Below are 19,180 nucleotides of genomic sequence, written 5' to 3' on the forward strand. Positions count from 1 at the left end.
GTCTGAAGGCACACCGCGCCAGAGCCTGCAATTAAAGGCAAGTCATCTCAGTACTGATCTCAGGTTGTCACTAAGGGGATTTCACGAGATGCAGCTTCTAGAAGTGCTCACAAGTCAGCACTCAGCCCATCTGGGTCTAATGTAGAGAGGGTCAGGGTCACAACCAGCAAGGGAAGCCCATGCACATGTTCGTGGGTTTACAAACTGTTTTAAACTCTTGTCATAAATCTCTCCCCCAGACCATTTACTTGTGTATAGTTGTCGGGAACATTGACAAAATAAAGTCTTTTAGTAAAGGACGGGCTTTGAATTCTGAAAGACTGGCAGATTTCGCAGCTATTGATATTTTGACAGATGCGTTGGTGACTTGAGATCTTTGAGAGCAATTATCTTTGAAATCGTGGATGCTGGAAATGGAGCTATTGATGGCCAGCTCGATATCTGCAACCTACTCGATGCATCATGGCAGCCTTCATAAACATATTGCCTCTAAGCCTTCAACTGGCCAGAAATCTAACCAGTGCCTTCTCAGTAAGGTTGCTCTGTACTAATAACCCAATAAAGCGGTAAGACTCCTCAAAAAAGTGTGAGACTGCCGTTTGTAGAAGTTCTCAGCCCAAAGTCTAAGGGCTCCAGGCCATAGAAGGTCTTTATGGGAAATGTCACCATAGGGTGTAGGACGGTCAGTGCCAGGAAATGACTCCCAAGGATTTTTACCAACAGAAAACATTGATGTCCCTGGGATCACCGATTTAAAAGTTTTGGAGGGACACAACTTGTAATGAATTCCAGCTGCCTTGTTTTCCATTATTTTAGTTGATGTTGTTAAACAGTAGAGTCTGGAATGGGCTAAGTAAGAACGGTTATTTGAAATATGTGCTGTTTTGAATAAACTGATCCGGACTTAATGAGCTTTTACAGGGTTTTATGCATGACTTACTACCCATATTACACTGCTAAGGTAAGCTACTTAAAACTATGGCGCGATGTGATGTTTTTCAGTTCATTTGTCTGTTTCATTAATGATGGAATGTATTTTCCAGCACACAAATCCTATTTATGATCAAGACATTGTTGTTCTGTAGATCACCTTAAACCCTTACACTGTGTAATTTACCTGCTGTCAAATCTCATTTGAAGAGCTGTTGTCTAGCATTTCCCTCATCAAAAATATGCCTGAGAGTAATGAGCTATGCATGCTGTGTCTAGTATTAGTTATTTTTAATAAACTTTTGTTCACCCCCACCACACCTTGGGAAAGCTGACGATCTGTAGTATTTTCTGTGTTCTTCTTCTTTAACCAGCTGTCCTCCAAACTGGTGTAAGGATTCACAAAAATGCGAATATTTTTGTTCTCTCAAATGTGTCTTAATGGGTCCCAGCTGAATAGAGAAGGGTACGGAAGGACTGTCAAAATGATCTGGTATTAACAATGAGATTGGTATTTAGGGGACCTGGGTGGCTCATTTGGTTGAGCGTCTGACTCTTGATTTCAGATCAGGTCATAATCCCAGGGTTGTGGGCTCGAGCCCCTCATTGGCTCTCTGCTGAGCCTGAAGCCTGCTTAAGATTCTCTCTCTCCCTCTCCCTCTGCCCCTCCCCTACTTGTGCTCACTCTCTGTTTCCATCAAAATAAAAATAAATAATAGACACGAGAATGATAATTAATAAGACAAGTAATTTTTCGAACTGAGGTAGCTGGAATGATACATAAAGTCAGATCAGCTGGCTTCCAGGATGGAGCCCTCTCTCAGGTTAGGGGAGCCTGACAGGTTCATTAACTATGATCAATCTGCCCCATCATGGGCAAAATTTTCCTCGAGAGAGCATGTCAGTGTGTTCAGGTGTGTAGTTCGTTGATGACATTTGAATTGCTCAAAAACAGGTTGATCATAAATAGGTAGATAATACCATGGACACCCCTCCATCTTGTCCGATGGATGCCACCTACTCTTCATTACAGGCAGGAAACCCAAGCCCCCATATCACTAGTTAAATCATCTGCACGCTCAGTTTATGCAAAGGCAAATATTTTGCTTGGAGAAAGGGAAAGAAAAAGAACCATTTACATAGTGTGGGTGGTTTTTCCCCCTCTGCACTCCGTAAACTCGCTCTGGCTTCAGAGCGAGAGTGTCTGCACAAGCTAAGCGTTATTCTAGCATCTAGGAGATGCTATGTTTTTTTCTCATCTACACCCTGTAAAGATAAGCCCACAACGTCATCTGGGGCTCAGTTGAAGGTCAGCCATCTGTTCCAACAATACAGGAAAACATGGTTGGGTTGGACTCATTGGAGAGAATTCTGTAGTGTACTTTCTGGTGGATTTTACCGATTTTAAGAGTGAGTTTGGCTTGAGCCTTCAATTCACCTCTTGGTTTTCCATTCCAAACTTTGCATAAGATAAGAGCTCTGGGACCCTGAGGCTGAAATGGGATTCGATGGTTCCCGTGGATTCTGAGACATTTGCCTTCTTGTCTTCAGTCTCTGAGCAGCAGGATATTATCCTAGCAAGGACTTGGGAATTTGAATCTCTCCAGTGTGTGTGCTTGGGCAAGGCACTTACCCCAACCACAAAACGGACACTCCTGCCAAGGTTACAGGGTGACAGAGTTAGGGAATGTAGAGCTGTGTCCATCCCAACAATAGGCTTTCCGTGTATGGTATTTATAATTGCTATCATTGCTCCTCCTTTGTCGTACAAGGAAACCCAAGTAAAATAAGATGGCCCTTTACCAGCACTTCTACTGAATCTAAGGCAGACACTTAGGTCCCATGGCAAGGGGGAGGTTCACACTGCTGAGAACTATGTACCCATGGAATTTGCTGAGTTGATGACACTAAACTCTGATTTCATAGCTAGGTTGTGCACGGGGCAAAGAAGCAAACCCCGAACAATAGTGTAGAACCTTGGAGCTCAAAGTATCCGTCTTTGAACTTCACCTGCACCCATTCTGTGTGTACAGTGATCATTTCCTTTGACATCACTGCTTCCTTCCCCTCAATGACTGAGTAGCGAGAGATGTTGTCTGGCTTAGTAATAGAGATACGACCTATAGGCACTTACTTCATCATCAATTTATGCTCTGTGGAAGAGTTTCTTTGAGGGAAAATTAAAGAATCAACAAATATGCTGCAAACTTTGGACTAAATTAAGAAAACAAAAACAATTAAGCTCTAAGAAAACTTTCATTCCTTGCCAAATGTATTCTTCTATCAGAGTTCTGAGTGTTTCCACATCCTCTGGTAACATTTACTCTGGGGGACTCTTTTGGATCTTGCGTGATTTAAACAAGGTTCTGAGGTGGCCATCAGTTTATCTCTAAATTATTTGTGTGCTTGCTATGAAGAGTGAATGTTCTCTCAGCTCATTTACTCACCCATCCGTTCAGTCCACCAGGATTCCATGCCAGGAATGGTGCTAGGTTCTAGCTTTGCATAAAGAGCAAAACAGATACAAAATCGTCCTTGCCCTTATGGGAAGTCAGTATTCGGAAGTCATACGTTAAAACATACATACAGATACTGAGTAATTAACCACTGTAATTGGTATGCTGACCAGATTCAAGGAGCATCTATTTTAAACTATTTCCTATGTGTCACAGCTCTGGATTTTTGGTTCATCCTAAACTGGGAGAAAGGGGGAGGAACACAAAAGACAGTCAAGGCTGCCCTAGAACTGGAGGAGAGCAGCCTGGCCACGGAGGCTCCTGCAGAAGTGGGAGTGGGCACACGTAGGGTGGTTGGATGCAGTCCGAGATACCAGGGAATGTGGTCCATGGAGCAGAGTGGTGAGGGTTGCTTAGAAGGCTTCAGGGGATGACTCTGCAGGACACAGGTGAGATGCATTACACACCAAATCACTTCATAAGGCAATCTAAACAGAGTCTAACAATATTCATAATACCAGCAGAAAATACCACTGTACTCAGGCACAGTGTTTGGAATTCTACCACATATTTGCTGTTGCCCTCATGGCTAGAATGTTAGAGGGTTTTCTGCAAGACAAACTTCAAAATCACAGTGGTTTACAACCATAAGTACGTAGGTTTCTTGCCCCACATATCTGCTGGTCAGCTGAGGTCCATATGTGCTGGACTGGGCTCTAGGTCGGCTTATGGTTCACGGACTTCCTCTCTCTCCTTAAACAAGTGGCTGCCCAACTCCAAGAACATACTAGAAGGGCTCTCAGGCAGGAGTGGTTTTGTTCCCCAAAGATCATTGGGCAATTCCCGGAGATTTTTTTGTTGTCACAAGTGGGAGAAAGGGTGCAGAAGCTAAGGGTGTTGCTAGACATCCCACAGTGCTCAGGATACCCCCACAATGAAAACTTTATCCCGAATGTCAAGAGGACTGAAGTTGAGAAACCCTAGCATATTGGATAGTCGTGGATGACCAATGAAAGTCAAGCAGATGTGACATGAGCCAACCCACGTGAACACATCTGAAGCCTTTGCGTACATCACATCTGCTTGAATTCTTTTGATCAAAGCAAATTCCATGGCCAAGTCCAAAGTCACTGGGATTGGGCCATCTTCCAACTTCCCTGAAGGCCCTTTAAGATGCATGGCAGCGACAGCCAGCCAAGAGCTTCAGAGAATCCTGTTGACCCCAGCAATGCTCCCACTCATAAATGAGGAAACTGAGGCCCAAAAAGACACAGTGATTTTCTCAAGGTCACCTGGCTAGCAAGCATCAGGGCTGGGACCGGAACCCAAGCTTTGTCCTGCCTCTTCCAACATAGTCTACACTGCTTCTGTTTGGATTTGGGTCATTGGAATTTAGCCGCAGGAAAGATTACTGAAGGTGGCTTCAGTCAGCCTCAGTTTCTCCTTTTGTACTAGGGATAATAAGGCACATGTCCATCCCAGAGACTAATCGAAGAGATTGAAGAGACAGTAGTTGGGATCACACAGTGTCTCACACATACTATTTGATAAACCCAAGCTGCTGAGGCAGCTGCTGTTGAAAAAGACAAAGTGACGGGGGTTCATTTCCAGCAAGGATGGTCTTATTTGCTTCCTTGGGAGTGAGTTGTCTGGGGAAATTAATCTACCTCCTCTCTCTGTCTCTGTCTCTGTCTCTGTCTCTGTCTCTCTTAAAGTTTTCAATCGAATCACTCCATTTCTTGTATCTTTTTGGTGAGGTTTAGCATTTGGAGGATGTCTGACCTTGAACTGTTGATTGAAAGTCATTTCTACTGTGAAATCTCAGTTCTCTATTTTTCATCTTCTAAAAATCGGTATGCTTAGGGACTCCCATGGAGTTTAGACAATCACGACATTTTGGGGTTTGATTTGAATGAAAGACCCCACGTGAAACCTTCCAATTCTCTCCGTTTAACACATGTTGCTGCTTTCCTTCTGTGGCTCCAACTTGACCTCTAAGACGTTCTGAAAGGAGTCACGGTGCAGCGCCCTGCCTCCTGCTTAGAGGCAGTTCTCACTCTCCGTGTGTCTGCTGCATAGTGTATTCTTCCCCATGTGGTCTCATGGAAATCAGAGTTGGGGTTTGTTTGGTGAGTTCTAGCCTTGTCCTTCTGAACCCCGGCAATATCTGTCAGGAACAAAGGGCCAGCCCTCGGTACTCTTGGGTACAAGCATTTTCTCTCTCGGTGGTCAGTGGTGACATCTCCCTCTTAAAGTCGCCGCTTGGGATCTTATGGGCATATTTGGTCCAGCCCGAATGATTGTTCCAGATTCTGTGCTGGGTGCTAAAAAATTGGAAATGGGTAAGACCTTGTCTCTGCAGCTGAAGGGCTCACAGAAACAAAAAGAGATACAAAACAAAAAAAATCATTATTCAATCGTTATTCATTAAGGTATATATGAAACTATATGAGTCTGAGTAATGGATAGACTGCAGACAGAGTGAGAAGTACCCAGGTATGGTTTGAAGGATGGATCAGAGTTTTCCAGGCAGACATCCTACAAGGTAATGCCCTTCTCTTGTTTCTTGTCATCTCTCACTTGACAACAATTCAGAGGGATATGTTTTATTTTAGTGCACATGTTTGTCTCCTAATATGATCACTGTCATTCTCTTTAAGATCTGTGCATGTCTGTGTGTTCAAAGACTTGATGTCGAGGATTCTCCTTAACCTTGCCTCTGTTTGCCTTCATTCCCCATTGTTCACTGCCTGGCAAGGGTAGCATTCCACCTTTTTACCTTTTGCAAAGTAGACACCTAGAAATCATCAAAGCCAAGGCTAGAAAGTCGATGCAGTATTCTCTGTAGGCTCGTACCTCTTATCCTAGCACGAGCACTTCTTTGTGTTCCTGGGTGCACGAGAAAACAGAAATGGGGCATCTGGGTGGCTCAGCCAGTTAAGCGTCCAACTCTTGATTTCAGTTCAGGTCATGATCTCACAGTTCATGAGTTTGAGCCCCACATTGGGCTCCACGCTGACAACACGGAGCCTGTTTGGGATTCTCTCTCTCCCTCTCTCTCTCTCTCTCTCTCTCTCTGCCCCTCCACAGCTCATGCTCTTGGTCTCTCACCCTCTTTCTGTGTGTCTCAAAGTAGATAAACTTAAAAAAAAAAAACAGAATGAATGGAGTGTCATAGAATAGTAAATCATTTCTTCACAATTTACTTCTTGGCAAGAGAAATGGAAAATATTGAAGTCATCAATATTTTTCATTAAGAACAAGGAGAATAAGATTTAAATTACTAAACAAAACTAGTGATACAGGCATGAAGCGAGTTTCATAAAACATCATGTCATATATGCAAAGCTGTGACAGAAATAGCAGAAGCAAAGAAATATGCCAGGTAGGAGAGAAGACAGGTGGAGAGAAATAAATTGCATATGGATTTAAGAACTGCAAGTACAGGGAAAGCTTGACTAGGCTCTAAGTTAATAATCAGGTCAAGGTTAAAATTTAGGGGAGAAGCAAAGGGATCACTGTTTGCAGTTCTTCAAAATGTTCATTCAAAACCAGCTCATTCAAACCTTCAAAAACTCTCAGTAAATGCAGTGATCAGTCCTGTTCACCCACCGTAGAGACCCAGTATCATGGGAACTGTATTTTGGTTGGTTCTTTTTTATTTTAATTTTTTATTTTTAACGTTTATTTATTTTGAGACAGAGAGAGAGACACGGCATGAACGGGGGAGGGTCAGAGAGAGAGGGAGACACAGAATCTGAAACAGGCTCCGGGCTCTGAGCTGTCAGCACAGAGCCCGACGCGGGGCTCGAACTCGCGGACTGTGAGATCATGACCTGAGCCGAAGTCGGACGCTTAACCGACTGAGCCACCCAGGCGCCCCTGGTTGGTTCTTAAGTGAACCCACCGCACATGACAGCTGGTCATGTTTGGGTTGAACACGGATTGTTTCGGACTATATAAGGGGCGCCCGGGTGGCTCGTTGGTTAAACGTCTGAGTCTTGATTTTGGCTCAGGTCATGATCTCACAGTTCATGAGTTCTAGCCCAGTGTTCGGCTCTGTCCCAACAGCAAGGAGCCTGCTTGGGATTCTCTCTCTCCCTCTCTCTCTCTGCCCCTCTGCTCGAGCTCACTCTTGTACTCTCTCTCTTTCTCTCTCTCTCTCTCTCTCTCCAAATAAATAAATAAAACTTAAAAACAATATTTAAAGAGGAAAAAAAAAGAAACAGGACTTCTTGTCCAAGACCCTTTTGGAGGAAGTATAAACTGTTTTGAGGCCCAGATATTGCTGGGAAATGGTAGCTGCACATAGGATAAAGCAATCATCTGATTTGGGAATAAAATAAGCAGGTCAGAACAAATGACAGAAATCAGATAATAATTTTAAAATGTCTATCACCTGCGAGAGTATTTCCCTACTCACCTCAGTTAAACAAATAGCACTAAAAAAGCTATTATTTCGGGGCGCCTGGGTGGCTCAGCCGGTTAAGTGTCCGACTTTGGCTCAGGTCACGATCTCACGGTCCGTGAGTTCGAGCCCCGCGTCAGGCTCTGGGCTGATGGCTCGGAGCCTGGAGCCTGTTTCCGATTCTGTGTCTCCCTCTCTCTCTGCCCCTCCCCCGTTCATGCTCTGTCTCTCTCTGTCCCAAAAAAAATAAATAAACGTTGAAAAAAAAATTAAAAAAAAAAAAGCTATTATTTCTATGAGAACTGACTTTTTTCCTGATCAAATGTTCTAAAGGTTTTTTTTTTCGGGTAATCAGTGCTGCAAATCAAAAAAGAAATATACCTGCTTTGAGCTTCTCTTGCCTCAGTCCCAGTTGTAGGTCACAGGGCAGAGATCAAGTCTGAGGAATGAGAACTGGAACGCACCCCCACCAGCCACGCAGTCAGCCCCCCGCCACCGGTTGGAGCCCAGCAGGTGTCTGGCTTGGGACAGGAAAGCTGGAATTCACTGAACTGACTTGGCGATGCGAGGGTTTAGGAACTGTTGTGGAATAAGTCTGAGAAGAGAAAATATCCCAAGGCCAATATCTTAGTTTGAACTTGAAGTCTCTAGAAAGTACAAAGTTATGAAAGATATGCTAAAGGAAACAGAAGCCATACGACGCCACCAGGTAATACTTTAACGAGAACTGAAGGTTAATGAAACATTTCACAGAGTTCATGGACACGGTGCGCGGAATGCATATGGAGGAAAATGGGAATTGAGGGGACTTGTGGATGGCTTACCTCATCGTTTCGAAAACTCGTCTGTAAAGGGCTGGGCCTGGAGTTGCACAAACAGGCATAGAACCCAGCGGAGCAAACTCCCCATTATTAACATGCTAATTTAGGTCAGGTCACCCGGAATTACCTTTCTAAAGTTGACTTTCTCTCACACCATTTGACAGAGTTGGCCAGAAAGCTCTCGGCAGTGTGTAATTTCACAGAATTAATTAGTAGCACAGCAAATTGATCACTTTGCAAGCATGTCACACATCATTCATTGGCAATGGAATTATTTAAATTGGCGTTGACTGCTCACAGAGACACCGCTCTTTTTTCTTCCAAAATGCCAAGGTATTAGAGAAGGAGATGACAAGCGTCATCTTGAAGCCAAAGTATAGGGTAACTGAAATACGAAAGGAAAGGAAAATTGGTCTGGAACCCACTGGTCACAGGTGCCATAAACCCAAATACCCACAACTTAGGGAATCATTGCAGATGAGTGCAGGTTTACAAAAACCAAAGGGCAAGCGTGGCAATGACATGCTCACTCGGGCTTAGGTCTGGGGAGAAAATAAGGGGTTGTGGGGGCCAAGGGAAAATACAGGACCGTTAAAATGAGAGTAACAGCCATTTTAGCAGATTGCCATGTGGGAATGACAGCCACAAGGCTGTTACAAGTTCGTTCTTCCTTTCTTTTTTTCTTTTCTCTTTTCTTTCTTCCTTTCTTTCTTTCTTTCTTTCTTTCTTTCTCTCTTTCTTCCTTTCTTTCGTTCTTTCTTTTGTCATTTTTTTTTAATCTGGGAAGCTAGAAGCTTACTCACTCCTGCTTTAAGACGTTAGCAAACGAGTTTTATTTTTTTTTTTTATTTTTTTTCAATGTTTATTTATTTTTGGGACAGAGAGAGACAGAGCATGAACGGGCAAGGGGCAGAGAGAGAGGGAGACACAGAATCGGAAACAGGCTCCAGGCTCTGAGCCATCAGCCCAGAGCCCGACGCGGGGCTCGAATTCACGGACTGCGAGATCGTGACCTGGCTGAAGTCGGACGCTTAACCGACTGCGCCACCCAGGCGCCCCAAGTTTTAAAACATTCTAAGAACTAACTCCATGCCGTATGTCAAGGCCAGACTGAGCCCGTAAGTCATCAGGATGTGGGAGCCTGGTTTAGGGGCCTCTGGGTCAGCTGTGCAAGGCAATCAGAGCAGGCAATTCAACGTGGCTAGTTGTGGAGAGGAAACTCACTTAGAGACAAAATAACCAGTCTCAGGAAAATAAGGGGCCATTCCCGGTCAGCCCAGAGACCTGGGATAATTGAGGGGGCTCAGAAGCACCTGAGGAGCGAAACCAAGGGCTTTGGCTACCCACACGTTATGTCTGTCACGGAGATTAGAAATGAGATTAGCGCCTTTGACATTTCCAGGCCAGGGTCTCCCAAGAGCAGCCCTTCAGTGGTCTGGCATGAGCCCTTGCCACCTTCTTCGGAAATGGAAATGCATTGAGGCAGACAGCGGGCATCTTGCGAGGAGGCCTTTGCTTCCATAGGTACCGAGGCACCAGAAAGCATAAATGGTTCGGTAGCTTTAGGGTGCGTTGTGTCTAATTTCTCAAGAAAAGGAAGCACCAATGATTGTTCATTTGTCCATGGACTGATTCATTTCATTCATCTATTTCAACCACCAAGTATCGAGCCCCTAGTGCACGCCGGACTTTGAGGGGACAGAGAGGAGTATAAAACCAGTCCTTACACTCAATAGTTGGGGGGGTGGGCGGTGCACAGCAATGTATACCTGTAAGCAGTGCCCCAGGGTTCCCCAGGGGGTCTCTGCAGTGAGAAGTGGGCACCCGAGGGGGAATCAACCACGGGGGTGTCAAAAATCTGCCGGAGGACGCAATATCTAGATTTTCTTTTACTAATGTATTCATTTTTAAAAACTTCATCCAGCCTGTGATGCTACAGTCATTATAATGTCAGGACCGTCTCCTACTTACTTAGTACCTACAGGTTATAATTAATCACTGATATTCATAACAATGATTCCTAGGCCCTCGGGAGTTTAGAACTGCTTTCTGAATTTTCAGAGAAGGATTACACTTTGTTTAATTTAGTTGGCATTGAGTGTTTACCCTTGAGTTTCAATTCTCGGAAACCTGGCATCCATGCAGAATGTACTGCTCTGCGCTGGAAGATATTGTCTATCCGTTTATCTCATTTGTCCCCATGAAGGAGGTTGGTCACGTGTTGCTATTGATATTTTGTAATCGAGAGAATGGGGGCGATGGTTAGCTGAGGGTCCCACACCAGCTACAGCCGTGACAGATCCAGGATTAAAACCGAAATCTCCTACTCTCAACCTCTGGTTCCAAAGCTCAGAATTAAGTGGAACATACCATTCTCTAAGTGTTCCAGATAAACGCCAGTGTTTCTCGCCATTATTCCGTAGAGGAAATCATCCCATCATCTTTCTCCTGGACCCCTTCAGTAGATTCTCAACTACGCTGTCTGTTGCCCTCTTATTCCTTTTCAGTCCGTCTTCCGCATGTTTTCCAGAATGATCTTTTTAAAATTCACATTGGAGTTATTCCCTCACACCACACACCATCTCCTACCTCCTAACCCATAAAGAGGTTTCATTTTTAGTTGCTTTACTGAGATGTAAATCATATACTATATGCTGAGAGTTTAGCTCAATGACTGGTGTCACTGCCTTGATGCCCATTTCTCTTAGCCTAGCAGCCTGCGGCAGTCCCTCAGCCCACCCAACCCCTCACACACGCTTAGGTCCTAGGGAACAGCCCACAGGGCCACATGCAAAGGTCAGTTCCTGCTGTGGCTTCCCAATAGCGCTGGTGACCAATAGTCCCTCTGCTTCCCAGGGTCTTCCCCTGGAACAGCTCTTAGATAAGAACATTGTGAAGTTTCCAAAACTCTGTTCTTCTGGTTTGAGTAGACCAACCTGGCTTTAGCCCAGGATCCCCAAGGCACTGCACCCACAGACCTAATAAAGGAACGTACCCCAGGTCCTATCACACTTTCCATACACTCTGTCCTGATCCCCCTATGCGGCCCTTCAGGGTGTGCCCTGCCCCTGCTCCAGGACTGGTGGGTAATAAGTTTCTCTGTTCCAGTTTCTGTCATGGTCTATGCTGAATTGCAGCTCACCTTCTGGCCCCCTGTGCTCCACTTTACAAATGTGAATTTAATAAAGTCCTAACACCACACAAATCACTCATTTAAAGTATACAAAGGCAATTTCTTACTTGACACATCTCCAAAGGCAAGGGAATTAAAAGCAAAAGTGAACTATTGGGACCTCATCAAGATAAAAAGCTTCTGCACAGGAAAGGAAACAATCGACCAAACTAAAAGGCAACCGATGGAATGGGAAAAGATATTTGCAAATGACATATCAGACAAAGGGCTAGTATCCAAAATCTATAAAGAACTCACCAAACTCCACACCCGAAAAATAAATAATCCAGTGAAGAAATGGGCAGAAGACATGAATAGACACTTTTCTAAAGAAGATATCCAGATGGCCAACAGACACATGAAAAGATGCTCAACGTCACTCCTCATCAGGGAAATACAAATCAAAACCACACTGAGATAGCACCTCACGCCGGTCAGAGTGGCTAAAATGAGCAAATCAGGAGACTACGGATGCTGGCGAGGATGTGGAGAAACAGGAACCCTCTTGCTCTGATGGTGGGAATGCAAACTGGTGCAGCCACTCTGGAAAACAGTGTGGAGGTTCCTCAAAAAATTAAAAATGGATCCACCCTATGACCCAGCAATAGCACTCCTAGGAATTTACCCAAGGGATACAGGAGTGCTGATGCATAGGGGCACATGTACCCCAATGTTTATAGCAGCACTTTCAACAATAGCCAAGTTTTATGGATAGAGCCTAAATATCCATCAACTGACGAATGGATAAAGAAGATGTGGTTTATCTATACAATGGAATACTACTTGGCAATGAGAAAGAATGAAAGCTGGCCATTTGTAGCAACGTGGATGGAACTGGAAGGTATTATGCTAAGTGAAATAAGTCAAGCAGAAAAAGACAGACACCATATGTTTTCACTCATTTGTGGGTCCTTAGAAACTTAACAGAGAACCATGGGGGAGGGGATGGGGGAAAAAAAAGTTCCAGAGAGGGAGGGAGGCAAACCATAAGAGACTTTAAATACTGAGAACAAACTGAGGGTTGATGGGGGGTGGGAGGGAGGGGAAAGTGGGCGATGGGCATAGAGGAGGGCACCTGTTGGGATGAGCACTGGGTGTTGTATGGAAACCAATCTGACGACAAATTATATTTAATATAATAAAGAATAAATAAATAAATAAATAAAGTATACAATTCAGGGGGACCTGGGTGGCTTCCGTTGGTTGAGTGTCCGCCTCTTGATTTCGGCTCAGGTCATGATCTCATAGGTCCTGAGATCGAGCCCCATGTCAGGCTCCGTGCTGACCATGCAGAGCCTGCTTGGGATTCCCTCTGTCCCTCTCTCTCTCTGCCCCTCTCCCCTACTCATGTTCTCTCTCTCAAAATAAATAAATAAACATTAAATAAGCAAAGTATACAATTTGATGGTTTTTAGTGTATTCAGAGTTGTACAACCGTCACCACTATCAATTCTAGAACATGTTCGTCTCCTCGAAAGAAACCTTGTTCCCGTTAGCTATCATCCTCTATTCTCTTCACCGTCCCCAACCCTAGGCAACTAGGGTTGCCTATCTTCCAGTCTACTTTCTGCCTCTGTGGATTTGCCGAAGTTGAACATTTCATATAAATGGAATCACATACCATGCAGCCTTTTGTGTCTGGCTTTTTTCACTTAGCGTGTGTTCAAAGTTCATCCATGTTGTGATGGGGTGCCCAGGCTTCCTTCCTTATTTTGGTTGAATAATATCCCATTGTGTGTGTCCAGTCACTGTTGATGGGCATGTGGGTTGTGTCCCGCTTTGGGCTCATACAAATAATGCTACTGTGACAGGCCTGTTTTTGTGGACCTGTGTTTCATTTCTCTTGGGTGTATGAGTAGGAGTGGCCTTACTGGGTCATATGGTAAGTCTATACTTAAGTCTTTGAGGAACTTCCAAACTGTTTTCCCAAGTGGCTCCATGAGAGAGTTTCAGTCGTGTTAAGCTGCCCTCAGAAAAGAGGCCAAAAGGTTAAACCTTGTCTGCAAGCCCCTCTGACCTGGCCCTGCCATCTCTTCACTGCCCCCCCTTCTCTCATTCCTTCCCTCCCTCTGGCTTCTGGGCAGGTTTTCTGTGGCCACTTTGCTTCCTCTTCTGTGGGCCTCCCATCAGAGAGGCCTTCTCACGACAGGCCCCACCCACAGTCTATATGCAATCTCCTTACTATGTCATTCCTTGCTTAATGATGAATTATAGGCTGCTGGGGCACCTGGGAAGCTCAGTCAGTTAAGTGTCCGACATCGGCTCAGGTCATGATGTCACAGTCAGTGAGTTCCAGACCCGTGTCGGACTCTGTGCTGATAGGTTGGAGCCGGGAGCCTGCCTCGGATTCTGTGTCTCCCTCTCTCTCTGCCCCTCTCCCACTCACGCTCTCTCTCAAAAATAAATAAACCTTAAAAAATTAAAAATAGTAATTATTATTATTTATATGATGTTTATTTAATCCAACTAAATGGTGGCTATAAATGAGCCTTAAAAATCCAATGGCGGTATTTTTTAACTATTATAAATCAAGGATCTTGTGCAAAACCAAAGCATGATGGGGCATAGAATGTATTTGTTGAATGAATTCATAACCACAAGAGAGAGAGTTTAGCTAGAGACTTCATGCTGTCCAGATGGGTCTGTAATCTACATCAAAACTTTCATTTCTCCCTGGGTATTTTCCGGGTTCTTCCTTTTGTGCCAAATGTTCTAAAATAGGCATACAAAAAAGTTTTTCTCTCAAGGGCCAGATAATCAATACTTCCGGCTTTGTGAGCCATGGACACTGTTTGCAGCTACTCGATTCTGCTGGTCTATTCTAGTGAAAAAGCAGCCTCAGACAACAGGTCAGTGAGTGAGGGTGGCCCTGTTCCGTTATTTCATTTACAGAAACAGACAGCAGGCTGGATTTGAGCTGGAATTACTAACATTTGATTCTCTTTGAGCTTACCAAATTTTCAGCTTCGTGAGGTCCAGCCTAACAAAACTTATCAGAGAAGGGCACTGTCAGATGAATTCGGGTTCCTTAGCATGTGCCCCATACACAGCGCGGACATGCTTTCTGGGCCATTTGCTGCACGGTCTGGGTGGGTGGGTAGATCTGTAATCCCAGGTCGTCTCCAGTTCGCCCAGAAACATGCAGAAAGGGACGTCATGAGCAAAGTGACGAGTGACACTGGCATCTTCATTCCGGGCTGGCCAGGATACTGGAGGAAGCTGGTGGCACCGAACCGGGGGAGTCTGGGTGGTCCGGAATGGAGCCCGACACAGGCTGGTTGTCATGTGGACTGTCCGTACTCTGAAGCACAGAACCTGTGTACCACGCTGGGGGCGTCTGGTCAAACGGAGGGAAAAAAATGGAGCAGTCAGAGGAGAAATCCAGAAGAATCTAACAGAATGGATCTGATCGTGACACGGTCATGTGTGGCTGTGTGAGGCATTTTGGTGCACAAGTAAAAAAATCCGAGAAGAGATGCTGACCTCGGGGCATAAGCATGGTAAAGAGGGATTTTTGTGAGAAATAGAAGTCAATTCTCGTAGCTTGCACTGCCTCGCTTATGAAGGCAGGGACAGATGGGCTCACTTTGGCGAGCTAGAATTCGTATCAAGTTCTACTTGCTTTAATTTCTTTCATTTAAATATGCTTATTAGTAATATGTGTATCAGAACCAAATAATTTTCTATCAGTCATCGCCAAACAACGAATAATCCCATGTAAAATATGTTTGCCCACACTTTAGAGAGTTATGGCAACTTTGCGGATCGTGGCTTCTTCCTCTGGAATAGGCAGAAAATGCTACGGTTGAATTCTCAATACATTGCCTCTTAGCTGGGCTCACCCTCAGGGAATTCTCAAATGACAAGTGTCACCTCTTTCTTGTCTATTGATCTGTCCTCTGGAGAAAAAGAGACTTCCTTATAAACGCAAAGCCCTTAGCTCATCCATTGTTCATTTGTTACATTTATTGAAAACCTGCTCTATGGAAGACAGTGTTTCACTGTGCTGTGGGGACCAGGCAGGCAAATCTCCCTGTCCTCGTGAGCTTACATCCCACGCGTCTCACATGTTCTGTGTCTTCCATGAGCTGTCATTCTGGCAACTGTTGAAGAAGTATCTGCGTCATAGGCCTGTGACAGCAAGAGCTGGGGAAACAGCGTAGGGATTGGGATGAGCACTGATTGAAGAGTGACTGTACTTGATCAAAGAGTTAAGGGAGGCCTCTGTTTTGAGGAAAGACATGAGTGGAAGGAGGGGCAGGCCACAAAAACTCCTTGGCAAGGGTGTTCTAGGTGAGGGAACAGTGTCTTCAGGGACCGTGGAATGGAAATTAAGTTAGCTGGCTTGAGAAACACCAAGGAGCGTGTGGCCAGAATGGAAGGATTCCGGGAGAATGATGGCAGATGGGGCCAAGGATACTCCACGGTCCATGTCAGGGCTGTGTGGGCTGCAGGGAGGACTTAGGACACAAGTCACGTGGGCTGATTGGGGAGCAGAACGGTGAAAGGTCCCATCTGGGTTTTTTGGATTGTTGAATCTTTATTTATTCTTGAGAGAGAGAGAGAGAGAGACAGAGTGTGAGTGGGGGAGGAGCAGAGAGAGGGAGACACAGAACCCAAAGCAGGCTCCAGGCTCTGAGCTGTCAGCACAGAGCCCGATGCGGGGCTCAAACTCACAAACCACCAGATCATGACCTGAGCCGAAGCCAGATGCTTAATCGACTGAGCCACCCAGGCGCACCATCCCATCTGCTTTTTCAAAGGTCGCCAGGAACGCTGTGTGGCGAATAGTGACGGTAAGGAAGCATAGGAGCAGAGAATGCAATTAAGAGATGCTCGCGATACTGCGGCGAGGGGGACTTAGCCCTGCGGTGGCCCCAGCCACCAACAGCTGGTGAGAGATGGCCGGACACAGGGTGGACGAGGTACGGCTCACAGGGCCAGCGGATGGACTGGACGGAGCGGAGAGGACTGGGCATCAGCTGGTGAGCCCCACGCTTCTTCAACTCAGTAGCTGCACCGCCACTCACGTAGGAGCTAATGTCGATCCCTCTGTTGCAAAGAGAGACAGTGAATGCTTAAGGAAACAATGTGGACGGGCAAGGGGGGTGACTCGGCGACGCGCTGGCACTGGGGGAAGTCAGCCGGTCCTGATTATTTGTGTAGTTCATTACCCTACATGTCTTACGCGCCATGTCTTAAGGCTGCTGAGCACCTACAGAATCCCTGGGGTCGGACCTTGGGACTCTGCCTTACTCAAGTTGCCAGGTGATTCCCATGCAAATTAGTTTTCTTTTTTACTGTGATAAAACAGCACATTATGAAAAATTTCCATCTTAACCACTTCTAAGCGTACAGTTCAGTGATGATAATGATATTCACATTGTTGTGAAACAAATCTCCGGAACTTTTTCTTCTTGCAAATCTGAAACTCTATGCCAATTAAATAACAGCTCCCTCTTCCCTCTCCCCTCACCCCCGATAGCCGCCATTGTCTGTGTCTATGAATCTGACTACTGTAGATATTTCCTATAGGAGGAATCACGGAGTAGCTGTCATTTTGCGACTGGCCTGTTTCAGCGTAATGTCTTCCTGGTTCAGGCCGTAGCAGGTGGGGCATGTGGCCAGAGTCCTTTTCTTTTTAAGGCTATATAACATTCTATCATGTATATCTTTTTTTTTTAATTTTTTTTTTCAACGTTTATTTATTTTTCGGACAGAGAGAGACAGAGCATGAACGGGGGAGGGGCAGAGAGAGAGGGAGACACAGAATCGGAAACAGGCTCCAGGCTCCGAGCCATCAGCCCAGAGCCCGACACGGGGCTCGAACTCACGGACCGCGAGATCGTGACCTGGCTGAAGTCGGATGCTTAACCGACTGCGCCACCCAGGCGCCCCCATCATGTATATCTTTGTAGCACATTTCGCTTATCCATTCATCCACTGATGGACATGTGGGTTGCTTCTGCCTCTTGGCTGTTGGGATAATGCTGCAGTGATCATGGGTGTGCATATCCCTCTCCAAGGCCCTGTTTGCAATTCCTTCATGTATATATACACGTATATATATATATATATATATATATATATATATATATATATATACATATATATATATGGCGTTGTTCTTCCATACAAAAGACACTTGTAGAAGTGCAACTCTTGTGTCTCTTGATTGTGGTGGTGCATGTAGGTGGAGAACTAAGTACACAGGTATGTGTGCATGTACACACACATACAAGTAGAAATAAAACTGAGCAAATCTAGGATCCAGGACTGTATTGAGGCCATTGTTCTGCTTGTATGACTGTGGTTTGTAAGAGGTAACCGTTGGGGGGACACTGGCCAAAGAGTGCATGGTACCTCTCTGTGCTATTTCTTCCACCTTCAGGAGAATAAAATTTTTTTTTAATTTTATTTTTATTTTTATTTATTTATTTGTTTATTTCATATGAAATTTATTGTCAAATTGGTTTATAAAATTCAGGGGCGCGTGTTCATAGGTTCGAGCCCTGCGTCAGGTTCCGTGCTGACAGCTCAGGGCCTGGAGCCTGCTTTGGATTCTGTCTCCCCCTCTGCCCCTCCCGTATGTCTCTCGAAAAACAAAATGAAACATATATATTTTTTCTTCAATTTCAAAAACAAAGCACTGCCCCCGCTGGTAAAGGCACAAGTGGAGGGGCACAGAGTACTGTGCTTTGTTCCAAAGGAGGAACCAGAGCAGGATTAGAGGCAGACCCACAGTGCTAAGTAGACCAAGGGCATGGGTGGCCCAAAGCCCAGAGAGCAGGACCAGTGTAGCAGGGATGAGGAGTTGGACATTTGGCGAGAGCCAGGAAGATGACGAGGTCATCTCAGAGCTGAGTCCCCACAGTGTGGGCCTGGAGCTGGGCACTGACACCTTCCTTGGACCACACTGGTTCTGGGAACAGGGTGAGAGTGAGGCAGGAAGGAGAGACCGTGACCTTGGCCACATCCACTCCTCACATGGAGCTCCAAACGGGGGACTTGGCACCCAAAAGCATAGGTATCTTCTTGATTCTAAATGAGCCTCAGAGGTGCCTGGGCAGCTCAGTCACTTGAGCGTCTGACTTTGGCTCAGGTCGTGATCTCAAGGTTTGTGAGTTCGAGCCCCATATCAGGTTCTCTGCTGTCAATGCAAAGCACTCTCGGATCCTCTGCCCCCACCCCCTACCCCTCCCCAACTTGCGCTCGCTCAAAAATAAATAAACATTCAAAAAATAAGGGGTGCCTGAGTGGCTCTGTCGGTTGAGTGCCTGACTCTTGGTTTAGGCTCAGGTCATGATCTGGGTCATGATCTGGATCATTATCTCACAGTTTGTGAGATCAAGCCCCAAGTCAGGCTCTGTGCTAACAGTGTGGGGCCTGCTTG

At 45.3% G+C, this 19,180-nt stretch overlaps 1 protein-coding gene and 1 long non-coding RNA gene across 3 annotated transcripts in view; one reads left to right on the forward strand and one right to left on the reverse strand.

Annotated features, from left to right (window-relative positions):
- CDH13 (cadherin 13) overlaps positions 1–19,180 on the forward strand; it is a 1,030,795-nt gene that overhangs the window by 614,020 nt on the left and 397,595 nt on the right. The window lies entirely within an intron of this gene.
- LOC123382399 lies at positions 1,630–14,046 on the reverse strand. The gene is made up of 4 exons (XR_006590704.1): positions 13,409–14,046; positions 8,743–9,000; positions 8,176–8,389; positions 1,630–5,710 (listed from the first exon to the last, which is right to left on the reverse strand). It is a non-coding gene; the product is annotated as an uncharacterized LOC123382399 (long non-coding RNA).

This window comes from Felis catus, chromosome E2, assembly GCF_018350175.1.
Source record: "Felis catus isolate Fca126 chromosome E2, F.catus_Fca126_mat1.0, whole genome shotgun sequence".
Classification (NCBI taxonomy): domain Eukaryota; kingdom Metazoa; phylum Chordata; class Mammalia; order Carnivora; family Felidae; genus Felis; species Felis catus.